Source organism: Bubalus kerabau, chromosome 10 (genome assembly GCF_029407905.1).
Source record: "Bubalus kerabau isolate K-KA32 ecotype Philippines breed swamp buffalo chromosome 10, PCC_UOA_SB_1v2, whole genome shotgun sequence".
NCBI classification, from domain to species: Eukaryota; Metazoa; Chordata; class Mammalia; order Artiodactyla; family Bovidae; genus Bubalus; species Bubalus kerabau.
The window spans coordinates 26,679,613-26,696,062 of record NC_073633.1 but is presented as its reverse complement, the minus strand read 5'-3'; the positions used below and the strand labels follow the sequence as shown (position 1 = coordinate 26,696,062).

Here is a 16,450-nt window from a genome sequence, read left to right as displayed (position 1 = left end):
CCAAAGTCCAAGCTCCCAGGACTTCTCAGAGTCACTCATGAAGCCCCTCAACAGTCCTGAAATGAAGGTAAATAATACATTCATTTTTCATACAGAGAAACTGAGATACACAGCTGAGGTATGGCTTTGGCTCTTCTAGTTCCCATCCCTTTCCTATAGGTCTGAGCCTCTGAAGCTGACCTCCAGTGGGAATGTAATAGCAAGGCTCACACTGCCACGATTCCCCTCCATCTTTCAGAAAAAGATTCTGTGTGCTAGAAATCCTCACAGGTCTGTGGGACCTTACACAAGTCACTTAACCTCTCTGTGCCTCAATTTGCTCATCTGTAATTTGAAGGGCTAGCACTGGATGGGGACTAGGGCCTCTTCCGGCTCTGCGATCCTGGGGCTTTAATTTCTCCAGTCTCAGCCAGCCCTTTCCAACAATAGCCAGACTCCACAGGAGGCAGCAGAATTTCCTCCTCCAGCTGAGAAGAAATGTGGTCATGGCTGGAGTCTTGTCGACCTCCTTTGTCCCCAGAACGAAGGAGACAGGGAGGTTTCAGATGTTATTGACACTAACAGCGGGGCCTGCAGGCGACCACACTCTTAGGGAAGGACCACACAGAGTTGTCCCCGTGGGTGGTGCAGATCCAGAGTCAAGACCCCAGGATGTTTTAATAACTATTTCTCAGTGGAAAAAAAAAAAAAAAGACTCATTTTATTCTGCACAAGGGTCTAGGGACAAGTCCAAGTCTCCCAGGAGGCAACTCCTCTCGCCTATAATGGGGGATTGGCTCGGCTCAGCTGCACTGACAAAGGCTGAAGACAGCATGCAGCGGTGCGGGCGGCTCCCTGTAGTTCCATGTGGACATGACTCACAGCGGTTATGAATATCAAACCTCCTTTGATGTGTTCCCGGACATGAGGAGCAGCCACAGAGGGGAGGAGGTGGACCCTGGATGCCGGCTCTGCGGGGCGGTGTGCAGAGGGCCTGCACACGTCTGGCAGCATCCTGAAGCTCCAGGAGACCTTGGAGCGGGTAATTACCCTAGGACTCCCTGGGACAGCTGCGCTCCCTTCCATCCGTCTCTCTCCCTCTCTCTCCCACTCTTCTTCCTGTCTCCAGCTACAGAAGAATGAGATCCTCCAAGAATTATGACCTGTTTTTATACCTTCACCCTTCCCGGGGGGGATAATAATTCACTTCCCTGAATAAAACTGGTTTTATTGAGCACAAAATGAAAGCACCCCCTCACTCAGCATCTGCGCCAATTGCTTTAAAGCCAGTCCTGGTCCCAGTCAGCCAAGAAGAAGGATTTTCCTCTATTATGGCCCTTTCTAGACACTCAGCCTTTCCAGTGGCTGCATGGTACCTTGTTCTCCTAGTAGGATCCCAGTGATGACATGACTGAACACCAAGCTTCCCAGTCTCTCTCATTTTGGTAGCTCCAGATCAGATCGGATCAGTCACTCAGTCGTGTCCGACTCTTTGCGACCCCATGAATCGCGGCACACCAGGCCTCCCTGTCCATCACCAGCTCCTGGAGTTCACTGAGACTCATGTCCATCAAGTCAGTGATGCCATCCAGCCATCTCATCCTCTGTTGTCCCCTTCTCCTCCTGTCCGCAATCCCTCCCAGCATCAGAGTCTTTTCCAATGAGCAGGAGACCAAGCCCAGCCAACTACAAGGTGAGCGCCCAGACTGGATCAAGAAGAGAGGATCAGCCACCTCTTGTCTGTTTCAGCTGAAAGCTTTTCCACATGTGGATGGTTCTCCCATTTCTAGACAGGGTTCAAGAACAAGTTTGGTCCCTGGAAATTTGGACAAAGACTTTACAGTTATAGAAGGAGGTGGCAAAGGGTAAACAGGAAAGGAATCTGTTCATCTCCATGCCTGCATGCTTTTGGTTTTCTGAAATGAGGCTGATTTATTTTGCAGCTAAGTTGGACTTTGAAAAATTCTCATGTGCCCAGAGATCTCATGCATATATACACATGGAAATAATAAAATAACTACTCTTTACTGAACACTGACCTCGTGCCATCCACAATGCCCAGGGCTGCACAGGTACCAGCTCTCCAAATCTTCACAGATGCTCTGCCTGGGAGCGGAGAGTGGAGAGCAGGTATTATTATCCCTGTTTTATAGCACCAAGCCTCCGAGAGGCTAGGAATTTTTCTCAAGATTGAAAAATTAAAGTAAAAGGGCTTGGATTCCAAAGCATCATCTCTTAACCACTGTGCTATGGCGCAATATGCTTATCACCAAGTGCCCTGCATTAGGAAGGAGGGCAGGGAAGGCACAGTTCTTGACTTTAGAAAGCTTCCGTTTAACTACATGGCAGTGCACACAGAGCTACACACATGCACAGAGTTACTACGACTCATCTTGTCTTCTAAGAGCCCTGTAACTAAAATATTCATGTTCCATCTTCATTATCTTGCTCTCAGACTCCTGCCCTGGATTCACAGATTGAACCTTGTTCTTGTAGTAAAGACCGGAGTCTTCTACAGTAGGGCTGTGGATACTCACGTTCTAGAGGCAACAGTGTGAGCAATCCGACCACCAAGATGCATTATGCTACCGTTACTCAGCTCCTGAGCTGTAACTGTTTGTCTGGTATTGCTTTTTCCATTTGATCAGGAAGTTTCTCTAATCCGTTTCTGTCTTCAGGGAAGCAGGGGAAGACACCAACACGGGCAGGGGCAGGGAAGATTTCAGGCTTGAAGATTCAGGAAGCCAAGTCATAGATCAACTAGAAGAAATACAGCAGGGGGAGATTCAGGGCACAGTGAAATTCCATTGCTTCCATGACCTTGAAAGGTAAGCGATGATATCTCTAGAGGACACCATGTGCTAAGATGTGCGAACATAAAAGGAAGGAAACCGTGCACCAGTTGCAGACTTTGCCAAGCACACACTGGCTGCCAAGACTACTTCAGCCTTGACTCTTAGATCCGTGATCTGGGACACAGGACAGTGTTCTACTGTGCTGGACATCTTCCAGTGACATTGACCCAACTGAGGGCTGGGAGGAATACTCCTTGCTTCTAAGAGACAGAAATTCCCCTCCAAAGTAGAGTTATTGAACTGCCCAAATGTAGGATGTGGGGAGACTGAGAATGCTTGAGTCCCAGGAGAAATGCTGAGAACAGATTTGTCTCCCTATGGGATAGATCCCTTTGTAAATCTAATGTTTGGAGAATTTGCCTCTGATTTCATTTCAGGAGATTTGTGCTTGTTCCCTGACTGCCCATCAACCTGAAAAATAACAGTTCTTGATCAAAGCCTTCTGAGAACCTACACCAGGAAGGATTGAGAGGACTGGGGTTGCATCTCTGGGTGACCACTGCCCCTCCAGTATCACAGCACTTTCTACACCCCAAGGCAGCCTGGTCATCTTGTCAGCCAAAATTCAAATTGGGAGACTGACATAGTTTTGTTTCTAGTTCTCTCTACATATACAACTCCAGGTGCCTGCTTATTAATCAATCTTAAGTCTCGCTTTAATTTCTCAACTGTGGCTTCCAATTCCTGCTTTCCCAACCTCATCCAAAGGAGTCATTCCTCTTCCCCCTGATGAATGGGCAGGAACCTCAGAACCTCGCTCTAGGAATCCGTGGTTCCCGCACACCTACATTTGACCACTGGAGGGCAGTGCTGGACCGCCCAAATCTCTAGGTGCTCTGCTCCATCCTCAACCCCACCTGGGCCGTCATTGAAGGATGTAGCCTCTGGTTGGAAGCCAAAACCAAGGACCACTGGAACACCCTGAGAGCACAGCACGGTCGAGCCTATTACAGCAGCTCCTCCAAACCTGGGTCATAGAAATAAAAGGCAGTTTACCAGAAAGCAGATTTGGCTCCAATCCCCTGGGAAAGATTGAGACGACAATCTGCCTCATGGTGTCATTAATCAGGAACCATCTGTCTCTCTGAATGGGGATGCAGAGTGCTACCTATCTCTACCTACTCAGGTGTAAGCTCCTTGAGGGTAATGTCTTAATAAGCTCTATATTCCTGGCAGTAAACACGGTGTTTGACAATAAATGTTTGTTCAATGAATGGGTAGATGAAGCATGCATACATATATATGCATAAATTGGAATTGGCCATTTTCAGATTTGTTGCTATTTTCCAGTTCTTATAACACCTAAACTTTAAGCCATCAATTAGTTGCTGCACATTTTTAGTCCTGAAGACAGCCAAGGATAATTAGGTTATTAATTAAAGCAGTGGTTGTCATTGTACAAACGTTATTTCAAACACCACTTCAAGAGTTTCAGATCTCTTACTTTCAGAAGTCCTTCGTTATATCACCCATGTGTCCTCAGATCTCATCAGCCTGTGGATTACAAAATACTGACATCGTTTCATGAATATTCAGTTTATAACTAGCAGGCTCTATCATGGTAATGTGGAGCATCCATTCTGTCCCCAGGGGACTTAGGGTCATTTCATCCCACCATGGGTCCCCATGGGGCTCCGCAACTTCACTGAACCAGAGCTTTCCTTCAGGCCCCCTTCTGTCATCCCACAAGACCCTTCTCCAGGCTGCTGTCCCCTCTGCCTACTGCCAATGGATTCCACCTGGCGATGGACACAGCCTGCTCTCTTCATCATTCAAAGCACAGCTTACTGCTAGAGGAGAGAAGGAAATGCACGTTTTAAGATCCCAAACCCAACCTCTTCCTGTCTCCCTGCAGACTTCCACATAGCAGGGACCAGTCAGTGCCCCCAGTAAAAATCTGCAGGCCTCCCACATATCCATGTGCAGAGTCTAAAACCAGCTCTTTTGCTGCCCTGGGATGACTGACAGTGAGCCAAACTACTCCTTCCAGGGAAGCTTTTCACCAACCCTCCACCATCTCAGGTAGAGGCTGGTCTTCATGGCCCAAGAAGGCAAAAACTGTGTTACTAGGTCTTAAAATATGATGTGTGAGACACCAAGAGCTTTGACTATATTCATATTTAGGGGAAAATATGCCCTCCACTTCTAACTTGAAAGATACAAATTAATTTTTCTTAACAGAATACTTTCTTTTTTTTAATTGATTTATTTTTAATTGAAGGATAATTGCCTTAGGGAATTTTGTTAGTTTCTGCCAAAGAACAGAATATTTTCTATCTTAATGTACATCTGAATTCAGTGGTATGAGGACTTCATAATTTTCCCCAACGAGTGGATATTTGTTTTAGATGTGAATAAACTCATTCTCAGCCTTACTCTAGTTTTCTCAACAACAGTGCTGTAAGTTCATCTAGCATCTCTAGTCTACCAACAAAACCCTCTCAGCCTCAACAATCTTCAAGGATCAGTTCTATTGAAAGAAAAGAAAAGATAGAAAGGAAAGAAGAAAGAAGGAACACATCACTATAAAGCAGTTATCCTCTGGTTTTAAAAAAAAATGCAAAATGAAAGAAAGAAGAGAAAAAAGGAATGAAGGAGTAAAGAAAAGAAATACCCCTTTATAAAAACACCTAACTTAAATTTCTCCCTACGGTTCAAATTTAGATCTTCAGGGTCTTCATTCTTCTCACAAAAATGTTGTAAATCAAAGCAAACTCTCCTTAGAGCAATTGGGAAAAAAAAAAAAGTTCTTTCTAAAATACCATTTTCCTGTAACTGTTCATGGGAGTTGAGTTCATCATATGTTAAGCATGTCCCATGCTATGTTATTTTTCAAGATGTCTTCAGTATGATCAAGGGACAGGCCTCTAGGGCATCATCTCTGTTCTATACCTGGAAAAAACAATGTACAGAAATTTCCATAAGAGAGGAGATTGACAGTCAATACATAAGACTCAAGAGGCAAGGAAAGCCCGTAGGGTTAATGCACTGCATTCAAATACAGACCTGCCTCGGGGCTCTGAATATCCAGGTCCAGATCTTCGAAGGGTGGATAATGCCTGAGGCTTGATACCAGGTCTGATGTCCAGGTTTGACATCTATGGCAGACCTTACACCCTCCTGCCTTGTGATTTTGAAAAACTCGAAATCTCTCCTGAATCCTCACCTACTGACACTGTGACCCACGTGAGAAGTGTCTGAGATTATTTTCCTTGAAACTATACTTCCTTCTGACAACTCCAACACCAGGCAACCCTGGTTACTAACTGGTGGATTTAATTTTTCACACTGTGGCAGCGGTGTAGGAAATCTTAATCAGTCGCTCCAAACCACACACACTGGGTTACTCCCTGAAGAAGACAGTGACACTACAGGAACTTGTTGAACACAGAGGACCTCAAAAAGGGCCATGGACCCCAAATGCTGCCAGTGTCAGAGCCAATCCTTCAGTACCTTCACCAAAAGTGATCCAGCTGGAAGTGTTCTTTCAAGTTCCCATTAGAGACTAGCAGATTGCCTTCCTGGCAGACATTGTTGCATAACAGCTGTACTTCGGACAGAGCACACTGGTGGCCCTGGGAAAATCCATTGGAAATCTACCTTTTCCTCAAGCATATGGACCTTCCTGAAACCTGTAAGAGAATGGGGTAGGGTACGGTGTGTTTTCCATAGAAGACACAGACCCTCCTAGCACTCGTTTCTAACATCAGAACATGATAAATGTTGGTCAGAGTACAATGCACAGTTGTCCAGAGGAGGAAGAGATGAGTTTGGTTAAGGAGAATGGGGAAAGGCTCCCTGGTGGAAGTTATAGTTGAACTGATTTAAAGGATGAAGGATCTTGACCAATGGAAGGACTGGAGAAAGACATGACAAGAAGAGGGTCAGCAGCTTAGGCAATTCAGGAAGGTGGATGGGACTGTGTTTGGAGAAGAGCATCCACTCTGCGGGAATGAGTCAGCACTGGTGGCCAGGTCAGAGCAGTGGCTGCCATGGTGTGGTGTGGCCTGATGGGGTAAGGTCTTGCAAACCAGGAAAAAGGATTTGGATTTTTGTCTTGTGAGAAGTCATAAGAAATCAGAGATACATAAGAGGCGGTGTGCTTGAAAAGTGTTTTGGAAAGATCACTGTGGATGAGAGGATTGGTTTGGAGACCCAAAGCAGTGAGCTCAGATATCAAGTTTGTGTGAAAGCTGAGATGGACAATGGAAAGGTCAGGAATAAGCACCTGGAAAGAGAAAACAGATTCAAGAGATGTCAAAAGCAGATGAATGATAAGTGGGAGTGAAGGGGGAGAGAGATGGCCTCTTAATGGCATCCCGCTTGTATGCTGAAAGACTCTCAAGTTTGTATGTTTCAAGGCTTTGTCGTTAGAAATTAATTCTTTCTATTTTTACTGTATTAAGACTTAAAGTGTTGATCTTTCTAAGAACATTTTTATTATGTTTCTATGGTCCAAACGACTAATCTCCAGTGACAGAATTTCAGAATTTGAGGGTAGGGAGTTTCTGGGCCCTCAAAACTCATTCTATAATTGGCTGCCCACCCTTCTTATTTATGAATTCAGCATTTGAAGGAGCACCCAGCTACTGGACTGAAATCACTTGATTACTGTTATCTTTTCTTCTCTCTATTCAGTTTGGTGTAAGGAGAGCTAGATCCAGAGAAAGTCTGTCATAAGTTCTTGGCCTCCCCGGCCAGTCAATCAAAGCCCTCTTCCTAATAAAATGGTTTGGCTATTACATACCTCCCACCACCAGGGGCAACCTTCCCCAGGAATCTTTGATGAGTCAGTCTAGGGCCATCATACTACTCACATGCATCTTCTCAATGAGCTTCACTGTCCCAAATATCATCAGCACTGCTGTGGTCACGCCTCTGGAGGATGCCTGGCCACCCTGTCACACCACCTGTTTTGCTGCAGGCACACCCACAGCCACACCACCAGCCTTCCACTTCTGCGTGTCTGTGTGCATGGCACTTCTGTGTAACCTTAAGACCAGGCATCCTGGGATGACTCTCCCCTTATTTCATTATGCATTCTCCTATAATCCCTTTAAAATTCTTCAAAAGAGTATCTTGCAGAAAGAGGAATAGTCTTAGGAAAGAGAGAGGGAAAGAGATGAGGGAAGACAGAAGCAAAGATATGAGTCAAGGCTTTGAGGAAAGCAATAAAAGAGAAGGAATCCATGACCTCCATTAGCCCTGGCTCTCAAAATAAGATTGGCCCTAAAGATAGCTTATTATTTATCCCAAATTAAAATTTCCTAGCTCTGCAGTCACTGTATACACAGTGAAAAGAAAACCATCACACAAAAGATGCCGTTATCCTCACAGCAGGAACAATTGCAACCAAGATGATTCTACTCCAAGAATAGAAAGATAACAGTGTGAAGACAGGAACTTCAAAACTGTGAATTGTCAACAAACAGAACTGTTTCTTGAAGGAGGAATGGTTATAAAGGAAGGTAGACAGAAAAGGAACCCTCCAGCTCTAAGATGGGACATGAATTGCCAGGGAAATTTCTAGTTTGTGTTCCTCCAGGGTGAACCTACAAGCAGCTGTATTGACTGGGAACAAACCCTGCCTGGATCTGTGCAGACCCCGGAAGCCCCTCACCCACCCCTGCCCAGCTTCGTGTATATTTCTGAAGTTAAACATCACCACCAGACTTTAAACTCGACTGTGGCAGAAATTTCAACTGGTTTTCATTTCCACCGCATCCTCAGCACTCAACAGAAAGCTTGTATACAGCTGGCATTCAATATATATTTATTGAATAGATGGTTGCCTGATGAATGGATTCCTTTAAAATGAACAAATTACTTCTTCCCTATCTGGCTTCTGAAGAGCAAGTCCCAGAACCAGAACCAGTCAGGTGGGCAGTGCTGGCCATCCTTGCTTCAGGAAAAGGACTGTTCCTACCTTTCCTCCTCCTCAGGTTCCTGAAGCTCAGAAACAAGGACCCCAGGGATCACGACCCACCGAATGTCTTTCAACAAAAGATTCTCTCCCGGGTTGTTTCCTTTCAGAGAATGAGCCCCCTGGGGGCTGATAAGGAAATGGCCCCATATGCGAAAACGCAGGTCCCTAGTGGCAGAGGGGCACCGAGCCTCCTCCAAAGGGGCCCATTGGATGGTTGCCTTTGAACAAATCTGAGTGTGTCTTTCGATAGCACACACACCAACCACCCCTGAGGACCTCTTTCCTTTACGGCTGCAGCAATGAAGCAGCCGCATGGTTGTTACAGATAAGGTGGCCTGAGTGCCTGGTGCATGCAAAGTAGGCTTCATGGTAAACAGCACGGGGAGGAACTGCAGCCCTGCCACGTACCGGCTGCTCTGTGTTGTGCCGCCCTTTCTCTGTAACTGGCTCCCAGGTAAAAGGCTGCAATCTCCCACCACTTCTCAATTCTCATTTGCTGTCCTTTTTCTCTTTGCCAGATGGTTCCTATGGGACCTGAAATTACACAACTTCCAACAGAGCTGCCATGATTGGGAGGCATGTGAAGTGCCAATGCCTATATAATATTCCTGGTGGGAAATATAACTCTGATATCTTCAGAGACTAACAAAGGCTCACTCATACCTACATGCCTTTCACGGCACCCTGGAATTGGAGCCTAACCAGCTGTTTGTGGACAGCTATCCTCCAGGACCTTAACCATTAGGCACGAGGAGCCAAGAGAAAAAGCCACTTACTGCCCGCACTACAGGCACCATGAGATGCTTAACATCACACAGGACAAAGGCTGTGTGCCTCAAGCAAGCTCAACACAGAAAATTCAGAGGGCATCCACCAAGACAGAGGGTGTTCAGTGTCATCTTAAACTCCCTCCACTCGTTCATCGGTTCATTCATTCAAAACCAAAGGACCCTCATGGTTTAGAAATCAATATCCTAAGTGCTATGGGAATACAAAGATACAAAACAAGCACTTCTCAAATAATAAAATGTATTCAGCAGTTAACACCTCCTCACGTTTATCTTGCTACACCAGCAGTGAAAATTAAATCCTGTTGAATTACTTGCATCTTTGACCTGACCCATAAAAGCACAGTCCCTGATACCCAGAGCAACAAACGAATTGGACACACTAAAAAAAATCAAACCCAAGAATTAACATCTTCATCACAGACCCGTGCAAACCTAACATTTCTAATAGCCTGAAAGATTTTAAGCACCTACATATACATATGTAAAATACTAGTAAATTAAATAAATAATCAATAGATAATAGATAGATACATGTGAAAAGTAGGTAGCACAGTAGCAATGATTGAGCTCCCCTTCAGACCTGGAAGCCAGACTTGTTGAATTTTGGATCCCAATCTTCCACTTAGTGAGTCACTAGCTATATGACCTTGGGCAAGTTACTTTATGCCTTGCTTCTCTCAGTTATAAAACAATTATAATAATAATACTTACCTTAGAGGACTGTTGCAAGAGTTAAGTGAATTATTACATGTAATGCACTTAGAGTGTCACTTGGCACAGAGGAAACACAGGAAGTTTTAGCTGCTGTTGCTGTGGATGGTGATGAGATCATGATGGGTGATTATCACTACATATCTGCATCCCTGTATTGGGCTGGCCTAGGCCCTTTAGCAACTTGATAAAGAATAAGTCAATCTCTTGGACAATTCAGCATTTTTTTTAATATCAGTGTCCCATCTAGTAAGAGCTAAATATCAGTGGGAATTCACAGAAATACAATTCAAAAGACTTTCAGTACCTTTGTTACTGGATGCTGATAAATTATTACAGGCTTCCTACATAGAAAAAAGTAAAATCAGTGGAAAGTAAGACATTATGAGATATTCAAATAAAACAGTAGCCTGACCCATTAAATGGATAGTGGAATAATTTATACATGTAGAGCCAGAAAAAAAGTTAAAGTTGTTTATGAACATAATCATAAATAAGGAATTAGTTCTTTCAACGTCGTAAGGCATACTACATTACCTGAAAATTTTCCTATGTCCAAAGAAATTATAAATTAAGTCAAAGTACACCTGACTTTATGGCATCCTAAAAAAACTGTCAAGTGAAGATCATACCATGATTCCAGAAGTGCATAATCTCTACAAACACACTCTCACATTGGCCTCTGTTTATTCATGGAACCACCCGTGAAAACTCCTGGGTGTGAACTGCTGAGCTGAGAACTAGAAATAAGCAGGCCTGTCTTCTCTATTTTCTTTTCTGAAGATGCAGGATCTCCTGCGGCTTCAGATCTTGCTTTTATTCATCAGTGGAAACACTAATCCCCTGCTGTTTTGCTGGCTTTCTCATTTGCAGCCAGCATATGGGCTCATCAGCACTAGTGCCCCCAAGAGCAGTCCTTCAAGTGCACAGAATCGCACAAAACAAGAGGCTTTTCTTGGGATAAAAGAACTAGAGAAGGACCCTTTGCAAAGTTTGGCTTTGGAAATCTGATTTCAAAGTCTTAACCCTGATGGGACAGGCCCAGACTGACACAGTGGTGAGCGAGTGAGTCACTTTCTTTCCAGGTTTTCTCTTCCCCAGGGGTACCTTGGGGTTATTTTTAACACAGCCCCCAAATTGCTGAATGCTTACTCAGAAAACTCTGGTTTCCTAAAGGACACTGACAACTCTAGGAAACCTCCTGTATTTTCAAACAGTAAAAATCAGTTCAGTCAACCCTCCCTAGAGCAGCCAAAATGCAAAGGCCAACGCCACATCACATGCAATGATGAAACAGATTCTTTGTGACTCTGTCACCCAGATCTCTGATTCTACCATGCTAACAGTCTCAGTAAGAGAAATAATCGTTCCTTTTCCACTACCATCAGAGGGAGAGGAAGTTTGGATAAAGTAGAAGAAAGTTATTAGAGAACAAGGCATTGACTGGAGAACACTGCCCAAGAGTGGGTTTCCTGGTCACTTCCTGTAGGGACCAAATGAAGACTGTGACGGAGATGATGATATACATGGGAGCATCTGTCCCAACCACCTCTCACTGGAAGCCCTCTAATCTCCCTATTTGATCCTGGAAGAAAAGGTGAACAAGAAGATTAAAGCCATTTAATAAATGCTCATCAAGTATCCATAAGTCTCAGACTATAGAATTGGAAAGGTTCATTTTTTTTTAATTCAACAATATATATTGAGTGTCTACTCAATATGCCAGACACCATCTCAAGAGCTGAGGATACCAAGGCAGGTAACATAAGCTTTCTGCCATTCTGGAGTTCACGCTGCAGTGGGGCTTGTAACCTAACAGAGGAACCAAGTCAGACACATGTGAAAACAAGACAAGTACCTGGTTGTGATGATTATGGGAGGGTTCCAGAAGGAAGGCACAGACTGGAATTAAGACCTCTAGATTTCAGGATGAGCTGGGTGATGGGAGCCTGGAAAACATCTTAAAGGAGCTGAGCTGAGACTAAATACGGAAAAGTTTATTTATTTACATCACAAGGTCCCAAGTCAGTGACAGAAGCAGAATTACAACTCTAAAACGTCCCCACTTGCCTCCATGCTGTTTTGCTTCACAGCTGCTTCATTCAGTGCCATGCAGCTGGGTAACTGAGTTGCAGATGGAATACTGGCAGCCAAAATTTTTTTAGAGACAAATGACACTGTGATTTTCCTTGATACCCATTGAAATTCCTCACTAATTTCCAAAAATATCTTATGTTTGCTTTAAAACAACTAGTGGGGCCCAGACATTTCAGCAAAAACAAATCCGAGAAACAGAGTAATTCCAGCCATCTGAGCATTCTGAGCCCAGATCAGTCAGACGGGCAAAAGCCACTTACTTACTGAAGGCTGTCCTGAGATACCAGGCAGCTGAGATCCAAACTAAGAGAGAGAAATGCAGCTTCCACTCCCTTCATTCACCTCCATTTCTGTTCTTCGGTTGCTTGTCCAACCACCCTAAGCCAGAGCAGAGAAACAGCAGCCAGAAACTGGGCAAACAGCAGTTAATTGCCATACCTAGATGAAGACAAATCGTGGGCGAACATGAGAGTCTGACTCCACTGTTAAAAATGCTTAACGTGAGATGTTTGAGACTAATGAGCAAGAGGAAGAAAAGGGATTTCCTTCACTCAACTCATCTCCTTTTTAACCCAAAAAACTCAAAGTGGGTAAGAGTAGATGAGTTCTCAAATCAAAGGTAAAGTAGATCTTAAAACTTCCAATTATAGAGAAAATCAGAAGTTCTGGCACTCTCCCACTGATATTCAAGTGATCCAGTGGATATTTGATACTGAAGACTCAGAGGGGCAGATACCATCAGAGAGAATGGTGCTAGTAGCCAGTATGGGTAGATTTGATCTGACCCTGGGGTCTTTTTGCTTCTTCAGTCTACCTATTGTTTCTTCATCCCAATTGGACAAAGAAAAATGGGACTCTAGCTCATATGTGGCTTCCATCCTTAGCTGCAAGAGATGATCCTTTGCCTATGGACACAGAAGTTCTTGATTGTGCTCTTTCAATTCTGTGTGTGTTAGTTGCTCAGTCATGTCTAATTGTTTGTGATTTCATGGACTGTAGTTCACCAGGCTCCTCTGTCCATGGCATTTTCCAGGCAAGAATACTGGAGTGGGCTACCATTCCTTTCTCCAGGGGATCTTCCCAATCCAGGGATTGAACCTGGGTCTCCTGCATTGCAGACAGATTCTTTACCATCTGAGCCACCTGAGAAACCTTCAACTCTGATGTGTGCAACTCTCTGATGTAGCTCTATTCGTTTCATCCATTTAACCTGCTCAATTTATCTGATCACAGTCCTAAGGGCATAGCTCAGCTTCCCTCCTTCTCCCACAGGAATATTCTGTCAGGCTTGGAATGAGAAGCTCTGTATCTCTCCTGGTGACTATGGCTCAAGAAGGGAGCTCTGACTACATCACTAACCCAACCATGACAAAGCAGAAGAGATGAGACAAAGAAACCAACATCTGTGGTGGCCTACCAATGTGTGCCGGGCGTGGGAATGAGTGTCACATGTGTGTTCTCTCATTCCAACCTACAACATCCCTACAAGCTAGTTAACCTACTTGCAGATGATGAAATCAAGATTTAGAGATGTAGCTTGCCCAGCTACTGTCAAGTTGCAAAGCAAGACTCAAAACTCAGAGCTCTAAAGACCTGCCAAGCTAGTGCTCTTTTTATAGGTAATGATATCACCTAAGCACCAATGGTGATGTCAGAATGTTCGGTTCAGTTCAGTCGCTCAGTCGTGTCCGACTCTTTGCGACCCCACGAATTGCAGCATGCCAGGCCTCCCTGTCCATCACCAACTCCTGGAGTTCACTCAAACTCATGTCCATCGAGTCAGTGATGCCATCCAGCCATCTCATCCTCTGTCATCCCCTTCTCCTCCTGCCCCCAATCCCTCCCAGCATCAGGGTCTTTTCCAATGAGTCAACTCTTCGCATGAGGTGGCTAAAGTACTGGAGTTTCAGCTTTAGCATCAGTCCTTCCAATGAACACCCAGGACTGACCTCCTTTAGGATGGACTGGTTGGATCTCCTTGCAGTCCAAGGGACTCTCAAGAGTCTTCTCCAACACCATAGTTCCAAAGCATCAATTCTTTGGCACCCAGCTTTCTTCACAGTCCAACTCTCACATCCATACATGACCACTGGAAAAACCATAGCCTTGACTAGATGGACCTTTGCTGACAAAGTAATGTCTCTGCTTTTGAATACACTATCTAGTTTGGTCATAACTTTCCTTGAAGGAGTAAGCGTTTTTTAATTTCATGGCTGCAATCACCATCTGCAGTGATTTTAGAGCCCCAAAAAATAAATCTGACACTGTTTCCACTGTTTCCCCATCTATTTCCAATGAAGTGATGGGACCAGATGCCATGATGTTAGCCACAAGCAATTCCAAGCAGACTCTACTTGCATAGGAGCTATCCTGCTGCTGCAGAGTACCCTGCTACTCCCCTCACCTACAACATGGGCAGCAGACCTAGCTTCCCCAGCTTTGGGCTTGGGTTGTTGGCAAATCCTCTCCTGATCTCAGACATCACTAGATGAGCAACCCACCAGTCTCCTTGAGAGTCAGGAGGACCCACAGAGAACTTTCTGATTGGATCAGCAGGTATGTTAAGTTTCTCATATTGATAAGCTCTCTGCTGGACACTGAGAATGCAAATACAAAGATGCTATCTTTGTCCAAAAGAATCTTAAAGTCCAATGCAGAAAACAAATTATCAGATAGTTATAATAAAGGTGGTAAGTGCCATGACCCAACAAGTTCAAGGAGCCCTGGGGAACACCTACCCTGGGTGAAATGGGAGTGGACAAGAAGGAAGGTACAGTTTTTTCAGGAAGAAAGAGCAGCCACTGCAAAAACTGGGCGTATGAGGACTATAATACATTTTCAAACCTGCAAGTCCTTTTTGTGCAGCAGAAATACAAAGTTCAAGTGGACGAGTGGTCAAAAGTGAGACTGGAGAGAGAAGATTAGGAGATCATGTGGCGATAACATAGGATCTTCACATTCCCCTAAAAGCCAAGGGCAGTGAATAGGAGTTTCAGCAGAGGTGTGACCTGGTCCCCTTTGGTCTGAACAAAAAATGAGTGTGAGGCCTGCATGGAGAATGGATGAAACAGGAAGCAGGAAGACCTTTTGGATAGTAGAGTAATTGCTGGCAACCAAGGAAGAAAGCTCCGCCTGAGGCAGGGATGGCTGTGAGCAGAGGGGAAATTGGGAGCTGCACAGATTCTGAGTGCGGGCAGAAGGACAACAACTGGCAGGCCGGCTAGCTCCTGCCTGCCCCACCCTTTCCCCCTACAGCTCCTGGAAATGCTCTCCTGACAGAGCCTCCTCCCAACTCTCTGGGCTCAGTTCACAGTTACCCCTTCTGAGTATCCCAAGCAGAACCAGCTCTTTTTCTGTGCTCCTGGAGTGCTTTGGATCTACCTTTAAAAAAAAAAAAAAAAAAAAAAGGCATTTCACACTCTTCTGCAATTGCTCTGTGTCTGTTTCCCCAAAAAGCTGAGCGCTCTCAAGGCAGAACTTTACATCCTATATCAGAAGTTTCCTCTTACATCTCCCAAATAGCATCTGACCTGTGATGTCATTAGCCCATGTTTGTTGAATAAACAGCCTAATCTCTGGCCTTGCAAGCCTGTCGCTCTCTCTCTCTGAGGAAGTGGCTAACCCCCAGCCACCCTTACAACGGACAAAACGTCCTATGGCTAGACAGCAGCTGATCTGGGCAGGGACAGGCAGGGGACCAGCACACCACAGAGTCATCCCCCTAAAGCCATGCTGTGGACCTGTGCCCTCTTCCACCTGGCCATCTGCTGGGCAGGTAAGGACAAGCTGATGGGCCTTTTACTCTTCAGGAAAGTCAGGAACAGTTTGCTGGTGTCAAAGGGAGAGCATTGCTGAGCGTGGCTCTGACCCTCCTCCCCATGGGACAGAGGAACTTCTCTGAGGCCTCTCTAACTTGGGGCTTTCCCTTTCAGGGGTCTCTTTGGATGTAATTTTGGAATCAGAGACCAAAACCCTGACTGTCCTCCTTGGGGAGCCTGCCACCTTCCGTTGCAACGTAACTGGAGGGAACTGGAAGAACTATCAGATGAGTTGGTATAAGAAGAATGAGAATAACGTCTTAACTTTGGTAT

General features: G+C 44.9%; 1 protein-coding gene across 1 annotated transcript in view; it reads left to right on the top strand.

Annotated features, from left to right (window-relative positions):
- Positions 1 to 16,450, top strand: part of LOC129621090 (T cell receptor alpha chain MC.7.G5-like) — a 378,238-nt gene that overhangs the window by 124,623 nt on the left and 237,165 nt on the right. The window lies entirely within an intron of this gene.